General features: G+C 48.2%; 1 protein-coding gene across 1 annotated transcript in view; it reads right to left on the bottom strand.

The window, feature by feature from the left end:
* BCAR3 (BCAR3 adaptor protein, NSP family member) overlaps positions 1-16,219 on the bottom strand; it is a 143,839-nt gene extending 127,620 nt beyond the window's left edge. Inside the window, exon 1 of the mRNA XM_021920931.2 lies at positions 16,174-16,219. The gene's annotated coding sequence lies outside the window, so the exon portion shown is untranslated. The remainder of the gene's footprint in view (positions 1-16,173) is intronic.
* Between the last annotated feature and the right edge of the window lie 1,301 nt (positions 16,220-17,520).

Here is a 17,520-nt window from a genome sequence, read left to right on the forward strand (position 1 = left end):
ATGTACAAACATCTTGAAGAATTTCCTCCCATCAAACTGAGAAGTGAAGTTGACTGGTGAGCACAAAGGGATGCTCCTTTTCTTTCATGTTATTCTAAACTGAGCTTTTTTCTGATTATCACTAATTGCTTTTATTTTGTTTTATAATTTACATAGTGCTTACTATGTGCCTGGTACTATTCTAAGAGCCCTACATACATTAACTCATTTGATTTTGACAATAATCTTATGAGGTGGCACTGTTCTTTTCCCCTTTTACAGATGAGGACATGGTCCTTGCCCAGGTCATATAGCAATATGTGAAGGAACTGAGCTCTGAACCCAGGCCATCTGGTTCAGACTTTGTGCTCTTAATCACTAGGGTTCAGTGCCTCCAAAAGATTAAATAAACAAATAACACTGTTTTTAGAATCGGACACATCTGCATTTAAATCCCAGATTTTGCAAATTAGCTGTGCAATTCCTAGCAAGTGTCTGACTTCTAGATCAGTTTTCTCATATGAAAGATGAGGATAATAGTTACGTACCTCATGATGCTGTTGTGAAAACTACAGAAAATATGTTTAGTGCCAGGCACTTAGTGAGCACTTGATAAATGTAGACTATTTTAACTATTAAGATTAAACTACTAGCCCTTTAATGTATATTAGTTTTCTAGGCCATTTTCTTGACAGGCTGCCTGACATTATTGGGTGCTTCAAGGGTAAGTGGAAAGGGGGAACTTGGGAAAAAGGGGGAATCTGACTGAAAAAGTAGAAAATGCTAAATTAACACTACTGTTTCACAGTTTTGCCTAAACCCAGTCCAATTAAGCCAATAAGATTAATAATATGTATATGAGTTTTAGAGTCATTCTGGGGTAAAATATCATTATACTCAGGAGGAGAATATGGAGCCTCAGGGATTGCCAAAGGCCACTAAGCAAATTACATAGCAGAGCCAGGACTGAAAGTGAGACGTTCTAATTCCACATCCCATCCTCTTTCCACAACACCCACTTCCTGAGCCAGTGTGGGGCTATCAGGGTTGGGAAGTGGTGACTTCAGCCTCTCAGAAGGAAAGCATTATAGAAATGATAGTGGTAATGGTCCCACAGCGGGGACGGCCTCCCATTACTTCACAGGCTGCTGTTGCTGAGTGAGGAAAATGGTCTCCCCTGCACTTCAGAGCTAAATCAAAGCAGGGGCAAGTATGACAGACACACCCCTTCCCTGTGGGGTACACGCAGCCCGGCGTCAGATTACTGTCCCTTTCTCTAGGCTATTTAGGGTGCTTATTTTTACAGGAGTTATTCTACAAACAGGACACAATCCACCCCGCAAGAGACAGGTGGCCTGGGCAGGCAGGTGGCTGCCAGTGGGTGGTGGGAGGGGCCAGAGTGGAGCCTTGGTCCTTGCTCCCAGCTCAGCAGCCTCCTGCTTGTGCCTGTTACTTCCTCATTTTCCACCCAGAAGCAGAGGGGGCAGGCAGAGCCCAGGAAGGGATGTCCATGTATGAGGCTCTGACCAGCAGCCCATTTTTCAGGCTCAGTCGATCCCTGCAAAGTAAGGGTCATTACCCCATTCTCCAGAAAAAAAAAAAAATGGTGTGGAATGGCACAGTGAGTCAAATGGAAATGGATAGGAAAGACCCAGAGTTCTCAGGCTTTTTTCCAGTAAGACAAGAATATGTACAATTCACTCTTATGTGGGTGGTGGGGGTGTATGAACCCACACCATTCTCTTTCCCTCAAGAGACCTTTTGCTGCTAAAATGTGGACAACTCTTAAAGCTGGAGTCCGTTACACTATTCTCTCTACTTTTGCGTATGGTTGAAAAATGCCATGATGAAAAGTTAAATAATGTTTCTAAAATCTCTTTGGAATGCAAGTGAGTGAAAGTGGTGCTATGGTAAAGACAACCTAGGGTTGGCCAGTTTGATTTTTAAATAAATGATTTATAACTGACACTGCATTATTACGAATGAAGTCCTTGCCGCACAGCTCAGTGTCCAGTGCAAGAGCAGTTGGCACAGCAAGCTGGAGGGCTGCAAGAGGCTGTCGGGTTGGCCCTTTCCTCTCTGGTTCTTTCCTCACAGGAACTCCCCTCCCCAATGCACACACAGCTGCTGTGGGGGCACTCCTCTTGTGTGGTAACCATTTGGAACTGCTTTTAATGGTGCTGTTGACTGAGGTTTCCAAATGGTAAGAATAATTTTCAGATAGTAACACAGTCAAGCATAAGGAGTCACACAAGAATTGGCCTAGGTGTCTGCAAAGAGGGACAGAGCACCAAAGGTTCTGATGGAGGAAACACAACCTAAATATGAATCATAACAGCTATGCTTACCAGCCCAGGGCTAAGAACTTTGCGTGCATCATCTGCGTTAATCCTTTCAGCAACCCAGAGACGTGGGGGTTATTAAGCCCTTTTTATAGATGAGAAAATGGAAGCACAAAAAGGCAGAGTAACCAGCCAAGTTCACAGAGCTGGGATGTGGAGCTCCCTAAACTGGCCTTCCTGTCTCCACTGCCCGCTTCACCGCCCAGTGTGAACCCTTGTTCCTCAGAGTGAGTGGGAGAGTTTGGTGTTGATTGCTTGAGCGTGGTGTGGAATGGCACAGTGAGTCTTAAGAGAAGCAAGCAAGCTGGGTTAGGTAAACTTAGCCCAGTGCCTGGCACTTGCTAGGCATTCCATAGATATTTGAGATTTGGACTTTTGAACAGAGTTTCAGACATAGGGTCAGGGTGTGTGGGGGTCTCAAGCAGGTCAGGAATCAGTCAAGCCTCTACATACATTTGAATTTTCTCCACGGCAGGAACCCACACTGAAGGTTCTCAGGTGTGACCCTGGAGTCCTAGCCCTGTCCTGGGGCTGTGGAGCAGCTGCCTCTCCAATGCCCAGGGTTTGTCATAAATGCTGAATCTCAGCCCCACCCCAAGGCACTGACTCAGAACCCACATTTTAACAAGCCTCCTGGTGACCTGTGTGAGAGGCACTGCTCCAGCTCAACAACCCTCCTTCAAGGGAGCAAGCCAGCAGTCATCTCCCCACCCAGTACAGAGGAAATTTCTTTTTCCTGTGCTAGGCTTAGGGAATAGCACTTTGAGGGGCTAACTCCTGGTGCTGACCTAACCTCCTCCTCACAAAACCTTTCATACAGCTGTGGGAGGCAAACTTCTCAGTTGTCAGCATTTCCAGGAAGAGCGAACCCCTTGAGTGATCTCCATGTGACCTCGTCTGTCTCAGGTTCATGAACATGAAGGTGAGAGCAGCTTTTCCTCACAGCATGACCAGGCAGTGACAAACACACCACATGGAAGGAAATGAGTGAACAATCCTCGCATATTCTGAAGTGAGTCATTGGCCTTTCTTGTGGACTGGGTACTGGATGATTAAATTTCTGGTTTCTGTTTCTTATTTCAGAATATATTGATAATGAACATATAGTGTCCCCCAAAGTGCAAGGTGCTGGGGACAACAGATCAACACTTTATACAAAAATAATATTATACTGTTACCACCTTGGTAACACAGTAAAAATAGGGACAGGTAAGATGCCTCTGTAAACACGGACTGCTGTGATTTTGGTGACTAGTAGGGGGCAGAAACTCAAGAGTAGCTCCAGGGACGCTCACCTCCTGTGCTTCTCTCCCACTGTCCATCTCCCATCTTCTCTGGGCTCTCAGTGTGGAGTGGAGCTTATAGTGGTCTCCACCACCAAGGCTCTGCCTCTTGCTCAAGGCCCTGAGCACCTACTCTTGGCACTCTATGTGCTTTGCCCACTTAATCCTCATGACAGCTCTTTGAGGCAGGTATTATTATCCCTATTTTATAGATGAGGAAATTGAGGCTCATAGAGAAGCTAAGTTGCCCAAGGTTGCATGTCTAGAAAGTATCAGAGGATGAGAATACAGATCTGACCAGGATTCTAAAGCCTGTGTCATTCCCTCCACACCTGGGTTGCTTCAGCCTCACCTGGCTCCTGGTGGAATTTCTGGTGAGGGATGCTCACAGAGCGCAAGGTGGGGAGCTCCCCTGGCACGTGGAAATCACATCACACTGGTGGCTGGCAACTCCACTTCCATGTCAATCTGGTTCCTGCTCTGGGATCCTGAGATGCCCTGCATGAATCACCAAGGGACAAAAAAAGGACTTTCCAGGGACTGATGCCCTCCCAGCCACCATGGGACCCCGGCTACTGTGACTGAGCCCAGTCATGACCCCAGAGTTCTTCACATCACATCATTCTTGCTCAGCATCCAAAATGTGAGTCCCCTGGGCAAGAATTCTCTTCTCCACTCCACTCTCCATAGCTCTCCTGGTCCCTTCCTCTTTCTTCTCCCTACCCCTTTCTTTTCCAAACCTCTCATCCATTCTTCTCTATAGTCCCCTTCTCCATACTTGGAGGCCTATGCCTAATATCAACCTTCTCCAACTTTCCTGATCATTAGAATCACCTGATCATCAGAATCATGCACATCCCCCAGCTCCTGTCCCAGAGGTCTGAATTGGAGAGATCCAATTGAAACCTTGAGGCCAATGTTTAACAAGAGCCCATGTGTCCTTATGATCAAACACATTTAGGAAACCCCGAACCACACTCCTCCTGTTGTAATCCACCAAACACTGTTCCTAATTCACCCTGGAAATGGCTGGAGTCCTCAAAGCCACCCACTCCTGTCCTGTGACAGCACCTCCAATGCTCCAGCCTCAAAGTAAAATGACCTCCCAACTCCAATCACCTTCACCTGTGCTCCACCTCAGCCTACACTCTGGCCCACCTGGGTCTCGTTATTCCCTGGGACTGCTCCTCCCCTGACATCTTCACGCCAGTAGCCTCTTTCTGCCCACATTCCCCTCACCCTCCCACATTCCTCCTCCCTGGCCCCTGGCCCTTGAGCATAATCCTTTCATGCATCGACATCATTCTGGTCTATCAGGCACCTCCTGGGCTTCCTTCTTCCTTCCCTGCCCACCCATGGTTAATCACATGAGCTAGTTTGTTGTCAGTCTGGACCCATATCCTTCTGTTGTACTTCCTGAGGAATGCTCAGATTAATTCATTCCATCTTCTCTGAGATCTTCAGAGAAACCCCACAACCCTGTAGGTCCACCCCACCACAAATCTAGGGTAAGCTCAACTTCATCTAGAATTAGAGCCCATGAGGCCATCAGGCTCCAACTCCCACTCCTTTTCCCCCTACAATGGAACTGACATGACTGTCATCCTCTCCATCTGTCTCTTCACTGTGATCCTGTGGTTCAGTAGAAACCCACCCAGTATGTTCTTGCTGTCATCCATCCCATTCCTATCCCACTCTATCAATCACCCTCTTTCTCTCTATCTTTAACGCCTCCCTCTCAGCTGGCTGTTCCAGCTCAGCCAATGAAGCTGCTCAAGTTTCCCTTGCCCTGAATAGCTTGCTTGATTTTATGCCCCTATCTACCATCTTTATCCAATCTCCTGTCTTCCTTTCACCAAAGGCTCTGTAATTCTCTGCAGTCACCCCTGCCTCAGCCCCTTGTCTGAAATTGTTCTCCCTGAGGTTGATAATGACTTCCTCAGTGCAGGATCCTGTGGACAGGATTTAGAACTTGTGTTACTTGGCTTTTTTGCTATATTTGACATTGTTGACTGCTTCCTCTTTTGTGAATCTTTCAGCTCTTGTGACCTCTGAGACACTGTTTTCTCCCGACTCTTTTGCTACCTCTCTGACAGTTTCCAGCCTGTCTTTCTGTGTGTCCTCTTTCCCCAGCCACCTTGAAAATGGGCGTATCCAGGTCCTGCACTTGGTCTACTCTGCCTGGTCATCACGCACACTTCCACAGTATAATGCAATCTGCTACTGCTTCTCTCTCTCTCTCTTTTTTCTCTTGAGACAGGGTCTTGCTTTGTCACCCAGGCTGGAGCGCAGTGGCGAAATCAAAGCTCATTGCAGCCTTGACCTCCCCTGCTCAAGCAGCCTTAACCTCCCAAGTAGTTGGAATTACAGGCATGAGCCACTGTGCCCAGCTCTGTGTCTTTAGCTTAGTTTTCACATCCAAATGGTTTGCTAAACGCTGATTATGGGACAGACAGTTTAAAATTTGCACACTCCACAGCCAGCTCCCTCTTCTCTTGAATTCCCAAATATTAGGATGGCATCTCCATCCAGCTATTGCCCAAGCTGGAACCCTGGGAACCACCCTGGGTCCCAGTCTCTCTCCATTTCCACCCACACACAAATAACACACAGCCAATCTCTCACCAAGGCCTGGGGACTTTATCCCTAAGGAATCCTCAAAGTCATGCCCTCCTCTCCTTCCCCCACCACCACTCTGGCCCAGAGTCCCCTCCTCTCTTGCCTGGACTCTCCATTGCTTCCCAGCTGGTTTCCCTCCCTCCCATCCTGCCCTTCTCCAGTCTGTCTTCCACTCAGGCCCCAGAGTGATGTTTCTGAAAGGCAAGCTTGATCCATCTCTCCACCACTTAAAGCCCTTCAAGAGCTTCTTGCCACCCATAAGTGGAAATCCAAATTCCTCAGGATGCTTCCCCTGAACTCACCCTTTATTTGGTGCCTCCATGCCATTGCTCCTACAGTTTCTTTCATTCTTTATCTAACCAGCCGTCCCTTGCCCAGGCATTATGTCCCCAGCAACTTCTTTTTTGGCTCTAGGTTGGCACTTCTCAAGCATATTCCTGTGTCACTTTCCACTTACCAGATTATATGGTAAATCCAGCTTTTAGCTGTGGAGAGAAAGTTTGAGGACTGTTTTAAGGTGTTACAGCCTCCCCCAGCCCTGATTGTTACCTCAGTGACTGGCAGCTGGTGTCTCTGTGCACCCACAAATGTGTCTGAAACCAGCCCTCCCCTCCTCCCTCAGTCTCTCACAGTGAAGCGGCAGGACCACCCAGGTACAGCGCACCTCGAGCTCTGCCCCTCAAAGGGAGTGGCCTCTCCTGGCTATTGGCAAAGCTACCAGAAACTTGGCTTCAGACCATTCACGTCTAAACAGGTGGTCCAGATATTCTGGCAGGGATGTGGATGTGAGTTTAAAAGGGGGAGAGATGGAATCATAAAATGCCATGTTTTTGGACTATCCTGAACCCTAAGGGCCAGGCCAGTTGTGAGGGGATAGTTCAGCTGGGAGGGAGGGTGTAGCCCACTTACCTGCCCGCGTCAGGCATCCTGAGATGCCAGAGCAGGCACCCAGGGTGCTGTTTATAAGACAGCCTACATGCCCTACTGGGAGGAAAGGTGGAGGCCGAGACTGATACTGGAGGCCCCAGGACTTGGGGACGCACTCTCTTGAACAATCTTGGGGGCATTGCCCTCAGCCTTGGATAGGTGGGGGATTCTCACTACTATAGCAGATGGGGAGACCTTCACCTGGGCCTGCAGTGCTGAATGATGCTAGAGAGAATACTATACAGTTGGACTCTGTGGCATCCTTCAAGTGTCCTCTGACCCAGCCCTGGAATGGATCACAAGCCCCTTCAAAGAGAGGGCTAGGCCGGGCATGGTGGCTCACGCCTGTAATCACAGCAGTTTGGGAGGCCGAGGTGGCGGATCATCTGAGGTCAGGAATTCAACACCAGCTTGTCCAACATGGAGAAAACCCGTCGCTACTAAAAATACAAAATAAGCCGGGTGTGGTGGCACATGCCTGTTAATCCCAGCTACTCAGGAGGCTGAGGCAGGAGAATCGCTTGAACCCGGGAGGCAGAGGTTGCAGTGAACCAAGATCATGCCTTTGCACTCCAGCCTAGGCAACAAGAGCAAAACTCTGTCTCAAAACAAAAACAAAAACAAAAACAAAACAAAGAGAGGGCTAGAAAATCTGACACATCCAGGCTACCTTCTGTGTCTTACTGAAAGCCAGCTCTGCTCATGGGAAGGGCTACGGTGGAGGCGGGGGCAGCAAGTTCAGAGGAGGCAGCAGCAGAAGCAGTATGGCCAGTCCTGACCACTGAAGCAGAGCATGAGAAGCAGGACAAGGCAGCTCAGCCAAAGGGGCAACTCGGGGCTGAAATCTAGCCTATGCACCTGTATCACAAGGTGTGTGTCCTGGTGCAGGACTGCATTTGCTGGGGAAAGGGGATGCCTATTTCTAATCTGCAAAAAGGCACCATTTTGGATTGTCACAACCTTGAGAGATAAGACACTGGTAGCAGCCATGAGAAAGTTTAGGAGAACATAAGAGGAACCCAGGATCTGGCAGAAGATGACAAGGGCTTTGGGAGCCCCAGGGACCTTACTGTGTGAGGGCTTAGAATTTCAGCCCATTGAGATGCTTCCCAGGCCCGTGACTGTGCCCTACTCCTCCTTTAATCCCTTCAGGACCATCCCACTCCCTCCAAGACTACCCCAACCATAAGGCCTCCATGGCCAGAGGAAAGAAGGCAGTATAATCATGACTGTGGCCCTGGCCACCTAAACTCCAACAACCCATTCCTGAGTGGGGTGGAGGATACCTGATAAAGAGAGGTGTCCTTAGTCTGCCCTGTGACTACCACTGTGCTCAGCCTTTAGCATCAACCTTGGCTGCTAAGCTAAGTCTGTGACCAATCTGTCTGTGGCCTAATGTCAGGTAAAAGGGGGCTGTTGAGTTTTCTCCTTTTGTTTCATTCCTATTTATAGATTCACCTTAACAGCATCCACTACTGACGACAGCTCACAGGTTCTGACCTGCCCAGGAACTTCTAGGAAGATTATAGCCTTGTTCTGAAAGCGAACAGCACACAACACAAGGGAATCGTGCCTCCTGCTTTTTTGGCTTGGTACAGAAGGTGGACAGGCAAGTGGAGTACCCTCTTAGGCACAGACAGGGACTGGATGCAGCGGACGGGACCTAGCTTTTCTGAACCCCTGCTTTCTGCTGTACATGTATGTTCACATTTAATTCTCCAACAACCCTGTAAAACAAGTGTCATTATCTCCGTTTTACAGATGAAGCAACTGAACCTCAGAGGGAAAAAATAACCCTGGTCGGCCATTAAACTGTAGAGATCGAATTTGAATTCTCCCCTCTGTCTGGCTCTGACACATGGGGTTTTCTTAACTCACACTGTGTCACCTGCAAAGTTTTTCCCTTGGCGGGAGAGAAACTCAAAATAGTGAAAAGGAACAGAAAAAGTTTGAAGAGTTCTGCTTCGGAACTTGAAGCCAATCTCCCTACAGTCTTCTTCCTATTCATGCTTCCAAGATGCTATCAGGGAGCCTGGGCCCTGGGGACATTTACACTCCTTGCCTTCCTCACCCCATCCTCAAGGATTTCTATAGGGGTGAAATCATTGCATTAAAGCTGTACCTTGTTGCGGTGGGGGCGCGGGGGCGGTGGATGGGCAGAAGAACTCATGAACTGATCATATACTGGCCTCAGTGATTCTCTCTTCCTCCCAGCCCCATGTCTTGCTTTTAAACTCCAGCAAGGAAGAATCTTCTTTCCCTCCAGCCAGCTTTTCAACCCACTGCTCCACCAAAGCATTTTCTCTCAGAGAATGATTGCCAAGACCCACCGTTTAGTTCATGAGGGAGTGGGGAGGGGCCATAAATAATAATAGCCAAGTTTATTGACTGCTTGTTATGTAATAGCCAAGCACTGTTCCAGAGACATTACATATAGACCCATTTCACACACACACGTGCACACACACACACACAGTACACATGAGGAAACAGACCCAGAGAGGTTGCCCGCCATTTCCCAGCTCTTATGAAGGGACTTGGACAGCCTGGCTCCCAGATGCTGCCCTGCCTCTCAGAGATTATCTCCCCTGGCTACCCCACCCCACTTTACAGGTAAGGCAATGAGTCCAGGGAGGCAAGGGCCTTGCCTGGCCAGTCAAGGGCAGAGCCAGTTAAGTTGTCAGATCTTCTGACCAAAACCCAGGGCTCTTTCCCCCACCCTGGGGGCTCAGCACACCCAAGACTCCAGGAGTATGCCAACTGCACTTCACCCAGTTCAAAGTTTAGATCCTCCCTAATGCTTTAAACTAGAAAATCTTTTTTTTTTTCTTTTGAGACAGGGTCTAGCTCTGTTGCTCAGGTTGGAGTGCAGTGGTGTAATCTTGGCTCACTGCAGCCTCCTCCTGCTGAACTCAAGTCATCCTCCCACCTCAGCCTCCTGAATAGCTGGGACCACAGGGGCACACCACTACACCTGGCTAATTTTTGTATTTTTTATAGAGATAGTCTTAAACTCCTGAGCTCAAGAGATCTGCCTGCCTCAGCCTTTCAAAATGCTAGGAATACAGGTATGAGCCACCACGCCTGGCCTAGGAAATCCTTAAATGCCTATTTATTTGGACATGCCACTGGCAGACATCTGTACTGTACTTGAGCATCCCCGATGGGCTCATAGAATACTAACTATAGCTTCCACCTATAGGTTAAACAGAGATTCTGCCCCTCTCCCCTCCTTGGCAGATGGATACAAACAGAAGCCAGGAGGAACAGCAGCACCTCACACATCCAGTAGCACTCTGGCAACGACTCTGAATACTCCCTGCAAGGCTGGCAAATATTTTGATAATCTTTCCCCTACAGGATTCTCCTGTGGAGAACAAATGGACACAGTCGGGAGCCGTCTTTCAGCGGAATTCCACAGGAAGAAACATTTCATCAGTGGAGAGTGTTTTGACTCAGGCCTTTTGGGGAAGGAAGCAGATTGCTCTAAGCTACTGCAGAGGGCAGGGTCCGCCCATGGGCATCTGCCGTCCCCTCAGGACCTAGCACCAAGCAGGGATGTGGGCGCCCTCAGCGGACCTCACCAGGTGGGAGGCAGATGGTGTGGTGTTAAAAGCACAGCCTTCGGGAGCAGCCAAACCTGGGTTTTGAGCAGTGGCTCTGCTGCTCAAAGCTGTGTGAGCTTGGGCAAATTCCTTCACCTCTCTGCTCCTGTTTCCCCACTCTAAAATGGGGTAACAAGAATATTTGCCTCTTGGACTGGCCCTTGAGAATTAGACCCAATGATGTCAAAGGAGCATGGAGCACAGGGCCTGCCACACACAGGCACTGAATAACCACAGCGGTCATCGTGAGGTCCCCACTTGCCTTGAAAGGAGCTGTGTGGCTGAGTTCTAGGCTGTCACTGGTTCCCTTATTGAGCTTGCCTTAGGGGGCCCAAGGCCTCCTTCCAACCCAAAACGTGCCTTCAAGAGAGGCAGCGACCAGCCACCCCACATCTCTTCCATTGGAGTGGAAGTCAGGGTTCACCAGGCTGGGGGAGGACATTGATGCCCTCACATGCATTGGTCTGCTGGGCTGTGAGAAAAGCCCTAAAGATGCCTGGCAGGGGACATCTCTTCACAATGACATATTATTATTTCGAAAAAAGTGAAGCTGAATTAGCAAGCATTTATAAAAAGTGGAAACAAAATGAAGCCACTGGGACAAAAGAAACACTGCACAGACCACCATGTGTGATGGGGGGCCGGGCAGGCCCACAGGGGCCTGTTTTATGTGGTGGCCCTCTTTGTCCCCACTCTGCCGGCTTCCCAGCCCTGCCCCTGGGCCTCTCTCTAAGGATGATTCTGTCTCCATTTTTGTTGTCTACGGGCCTTGTGGGACCAGGAGGACTGACCTGGGCCCAGCATTCTCCAGGTGACTCACCAGGCAGGCCATGCGGAAGAGCCACTTCCTGCATCCCTGAGTGGCCAGTCATCCTCCTGGTACCTGCCTTAAGAACATGTGAGCCACCCTCAGGGGCAGGGTGGGACTGGGCTGTGCTCCAGGCATGGGCCCTAAATAGAGAAGGGCTGGGTGAGTGTCATGGAAGAACCCAGGCTGTCCAGGAGCCTGCGGCTTGGGGTGGGGTTGGGGGTGGACACGCTGTTCCTGGTGCTTTCTCCACAAACTAAACCTCACCTTCCTGAAGATATCGATCCACCCACTGGCGCTGTGGGAATGAATTTCTCACAGTGGAAAGTCTCAGGGCCAGCACACCTACCCCTGCACACTTCATGCCCCTAGGCACAGCACACCACTGCAGCAGGCCCCTTCCTAAAGCTGCGCCCCCATGAATACGCCCTTTCTCATTCTGAGAATCGGGTCTGATGTTATGGGAAGAAAATGTGTGCCTAGGCATGGCAGGGAGAGGCAAGTTAGGCACGTCTGAAGGGAGAGTGTTGACAAGAAATCCAAGCACATGGGCCACAGAGGAGTCTTAAAAACAACCTCAGCCCAACTGTCTCCTGACTGTGCCCCCAACTTACCAGCTCAGGTCCAGGTCAGGGGAGGTCCAGGCCGGCCTGGCACAGCCAGCTGAGCCTGGTTCCCAGACCCTGCAGCTGGCTCTGAGCAATGGAAGCACCAGTGAGTCTGTGTTCATGGAGTTCCTGGGCTCAGGCCCAGGTAGGGGTGAGGATGGGGGTTGGGGGGATGTCCCCTGTCTTCGATTTGACTCTGCTGCTGCAGTCACAGAGCTCTCTCAGAGGCAGACATGAAGCCAAAGCACTTCATTAAGACATGAGGTCAGATAGTAGCCCCAGCCCTCTTTGGAAACCGCACACCGCCCAGTGGCATGGAACGGGCCAGGTCCCAGCCCTCCCAGGAGTGCCAGGCATTGTATTTCAGAACAACTGAGCTTCAGCTACTCCCACAGGAAGGAGATGACTTGCTCCCACCTTGTTTTTAATTTCCAGAATACTGCAATCCCCTTAGGAAAACTCATGTTTTCATGATAGAATGGCAGCTGCCCACACATGTCAGAGGCTTCAGACCTGATCCTGGTCAAGCCCAGAGCAGTGGTCTCTGGCCAGCAGATGAACAGCCCAGGGACCAGCAAAGGGAGCCTGCCCTCTGTGGTCCAGGGCTGGCCACCGCGGCCTGTGCTAGGCAGAAGAGCTCACAGGTGTGTCCTGCTTTACTTAACTCAAAGACAGCTGCTCAGAAGTTGCCTGAAATTGGAATTGTGATCAGGCCAGGCCCTCATTAGGTTTCCAGAGGGACTGTATATCATATGTACTACCCGTGTGGTGAGGGGGTCTCACTTGAAGACATAAAAAAATACACTCCAAACAGGAAAACAACTTTTAAAAATTATTGACATTTAACGGTCAGCTCTGTATGTGTATTAGGGATGTTTTAAAAGTGAAACACAGCCGGGCACAGTGGCTCACACCTATAATCCCAGTACTTTGGGAGGCTGAAGCAGAAAAATGCTTGAAGCAGTTCAAGACCAGTCTGGGAAACAAAGCAAGACTCTGTCTCTATTTAAAAAATTAGCAGGTGTTGTGGTACACTCCTGTAGTCCTACCTACTCAGGAGGCTAAGGCCAGCGGATTGCTTGAGCCCTGGAGTTGGACGCTGCAGCGAGCTATAGTTGTGCCACCGCACTCCAGCCTGTGACAGAGCAAAACCCTGTCTCTTAAAAAAAAAACAAAAAAGATACCCCTGCAGGCTTTCAAATTATATATACATATAATGATAATGTACTACATTTATGTTATGTATTTTAGTTTACAGAGTGCTTTTATATGCCCATTCATTTATTTATCCAACAAATCTTATTGAGCCCCACAAAGACCCAGACATTTTCCTAGGCACAGGGAGACACAGTGGTGAGCAAGGTGCATAAGGCCCTCTGCCACTTCTTTTGGCCTTACTGTCTGGTTGGGGGAGGCAGACTGCAAACAACAAATGAATCAGCAAGACAAGTCCAGGGAGTGACAAGTGCCACAAGTCAGGTAATAGCTACAGCTGGACTGTCTAATACAGAAGCCACATGTGGTTATTTACATTTAAGTCTAAATGAATTAAAATTAAGTGAAATTAAACATTGAGTTATTCACACTAGCCACATTTCAGGTGCTGAATAGCCAATGTGGCTCATGGTTAGTGGTATACAGGACATTTCCATCATCACAGAAATTGCCATAGGGTGGCACGGGGCTAGTGAGAGCCTCAGGGCTGATTTGGAATAGGTGGTCAGGGAAAGCCTGTCTGTGGAGGTGCCTTCATGTGGAACCTGAAAATGAGAAGAAACCAGCAGCTCACAGGCCTGAGTGGGAGTGGGTGTGGGCAGACAGTTTCACTCACTCTAGGGCAAAAGTCCACGTGTAGACTTAAGTTTGGCAAATTTGAGGAACAGAAAGATGTCTGGTGTGACTGGAGTGTAATGAGCTGGGGGTGGGGAAAGTAGAGACGATGAGATCAAAAGTAATAATAAAAACAGCTGAGATGGCTGTCGGGTGCTCATTACATGCATCTATGAGGTAGGTACTGCTATTCTCATTTTACAAATAAAAACACAGACACAGAGAAGTAGAGATACTTGGCCAAAGTCACACAGCTAGTGAGGGACAGAGCTATGATTCCAGCTAGTGCCATAGCCATGGAGCACTTAGCTATTATACTACACTGCACTGCATCTCCAAAGTCAGGGGTGCATTATGAATGCCCTGTGAGGAGTGTGGACCCCATCAGGGTGTGAAAGGAAGTCCCCACAAGTTTTTAGGCAAGAGTGTGACATGATCTATTGCACTTTTTTTTTTTTTTTGAGACGGAGTCTTGCTCTGTCACCCAGGCTGGAGTGCAGTGGCACAATCTCGGCTCACTGCAAGCTCCGCCTCCCAGGTTCACGCCATTCTCCTGGCTCAACCTCCCAAGTAGCTGGGACTACAGGTGACTGCCACCATGCCCGGCTAATTTTTTTGTATTTTTAGTAGAGATGGTGTTTCACCGTATTAGCCAGGATGGTCTCGATCTCCTGACCTCGTGATGCGCCCACCTCGACCTCCCAAAGTGCTGGGATTACAGGCGTGAGCCACCACACCTGGCCGATCTATTGCACTTTTAAGTGATCCATCTGTTCATGGTGGGGAGAATAGACGGTAGAAGGCCAAGTCAGGGGACTGCCTCATTATCCGAGGTAATAACATTACTGTGGCTCCAACTAGGACAGCAGCAATTCTTCTTTTTAAAAGCCTATCAGACATTGCACTTTTATTTTTCATGGTTTACTTACTTTCAAGGACTATGGCAGGTAAAACCATGTATCTTTTCTTTTTCCTAAGACAAAAGTACACACACATTCCTAAGAGTTAGTTGCTCCAAAACTCAATAGGTACATACCAGCATGCATTTAGCTGCAGGAAAGTCAGTTTTTGCCAAGCCTTACCCAGTTCTGTATAAAGCATCTTTTCTATACATTGTTATCAAGTTAGGCCAATGATCTTCCTAGAATGGGAGCTCTGACTTGAGCTGGTTCTAGCTCCACCCGGGGTTGTTTCCATGTTTAGGAGAAGGGGGTGGAGTCCTGACCCAGGTGGGAACCCAACTTGTGGGGTTTCTGCATGGAAAAGAACTTCACAGGCTGGGTGGTATGTAATCATCTCCATCTCGTGCATTTAGAGTGGCAAGTCTTAGGACTGCAGTGATAATCATGCCTCCCTGGACCAATTTACCCTGTGACATTGACTTTCAACGTGGGGTGTATGTGTTCCAGGCTCCCTTGTAAATGCGGACATAAAGGAAAACTGACAGACTTCCCAGAGAGAGAGCAGGAATGTTATGTCATATAAACCTACTACCAGCCCTGCAAACAACTGCCAAAGTGCTTCAATAAAATACAACTTCCGACCACCTCCAGCCCTAACACTCCCCTGCCAAATGCCAATTGTTTGTTTAGAACTTCTCCTCCCAGTAGGGTTAAGAGGAGCAAGGTGGCTCACCTGCAGTTTTGCCTCCAGCCACTGCTCCCTTCCCAGGGTCTGTTTGGGATACAAGTCAAGGTCACAACTCTGCATGACCTTGCTCCCAGCACCTGAAACCCTCCCCCCTTTACGGCAGGTTATTCAGCCTCCCTGTGGCTGCCTTTCTTCATCACTGAAATGAGGATAATTATGGTAACCATCATTCTACCTCATAGCGCTGTTGTGAGAATTTAATGAGTCAGAATGAATTAAATGTCAGACAGAACAATTACGGTCAGCTATGATATCATATTGTCATTATTGGAAGGGAGAGTATAGGAAAGGAGGTGGCTGAAGCCAAAGCCCAGTCTCAGGGCTGTGATGAATAAGGATCCCAGACTCACCCAGAAACAACTACCCGGGAGCTTCTGCAGGTTACTAAGAGGATTCTCATACACTCCAGGCACTGCCCCAGAAGTCACTTTGTAGGCTGGATCAAGACCACCCCACAGCTCCAGCTGCAGTTTCTGCCCTGTACTCTGGGGCAGAGCAGCAGGAGTCCAGGCCACTTCCTACCTTGCCTCTTCCTCCTTTCTCCAGGCAGGCTTGGGTCAGATGCAGCAGCTCCTGCAGTAGAATGCAAAGGAAAGACCTTCTCAGTTGGGTGTGAGGAAATTACAGTAGCTTCGGGGCAGGCAGAGCCACTTGGGTTCTGCCAGTGGGTGAGTAACTTGGACCTCAGCCTGGTTGGATCCAAGTCTACAGTTCCTCCTGGAGTCACCGTCTCTGGGCTGCAGAGCTCACACCGCCCATCCTGCCCAGATGATTCTTTGCCTGTCATCTCAGCAGCTCACAATTTAATTGTAAATAACAGTGACTCACAGGACAGCAGTTCCCTTATTTGCCAGGGAAGTCTTATGAAGATTAAGCTATTCTCCCAGGAAAGAAAGGTCTTTACTTTTCAATAGAGGTAGAGAGGGAAGCAAGGAGAGGGCTGTGATTACAGCATAGACTTTGGAGCCAGATCGTCTGGGTTTGAATCTGGCTCTATCACTTACAAAGAGGTGTGCCCTGGCACAAGTTATTTAACCTGTGACTCAGTTTCCTCATCTGCAAAATGGGGATATAAATAGTACTTACCTCATAAAGTTATTATGAGAGTTAAATGAGTTAATATCTATTTGGAGCTTAGTAGTAAGTTCTTATATAAATGTTTGATAAATAAAAGTAGAATAATGGAGAATAGCTTATATAAATCTATATAATTAAATATTACACAGCCATTACAATTTCTATAGTAGCGTGAGAATACATTCATGATCTATTACTAAAGTAAACAATATACAGTTTAATAGTACACAGTTTAGGCCGGGCACAGTGGCCCACGCCTATAATCCCAGTACTTTGGGATGCTGAGGCGGGTGGATCACGAGGTCAGGAGTTTGAGACCAGCCTGGCCAACATGGCGAAACCCTGTCTCTACTAAAAATACAAAAATTAACCGGGCGTGGTGGCAGGTGCCTGTAATCCCAGCTACTTAGGAGGCTGAGGAAGGAAAATTGCTTGAACCCGGGAGGCGGAGTTTGCAGTGAGCTGAGATCGTGCCATTGCACTACAGCCTGGGTGACAAGAGTGACTCCATCTCAAAAAAAAAAAAAAAAAAATACTATACAGTTTAAAACAAACTGTGTAATATTATTGCTGAAAACAGAAAATAAATCTATATGCATTTAAAAAAAATACGAAGAGTATATATACCAAATAGTGTTTCTCTGTTTTCTAAAATTTCTGTATTTTGAAGTACAGTAATTAAAGAAAACAGTGAAAACTATTCGGAAAGGGATCAAATGCAGTAGATATGCAAAATCCACATTAAATAATTATGCTTTAAAATAATAATAATAGGCCTGGCATGGTGGCTTA

The sequence above is a fragment of the Papio anubis genome, chromosome 1 (assembly GCF_008728515.1).
Source record: "Papio anubis isolate 15944 chromosome 1, Panubis1.0, whole genome shotgun sequence".
Classification (NCBI taxonomy): domain Eukaryota; kingdom Metazoa; phylum Chordata; class Mammalia; order Primates; family Cercopithecidae; genus Papio; species Papio anubis.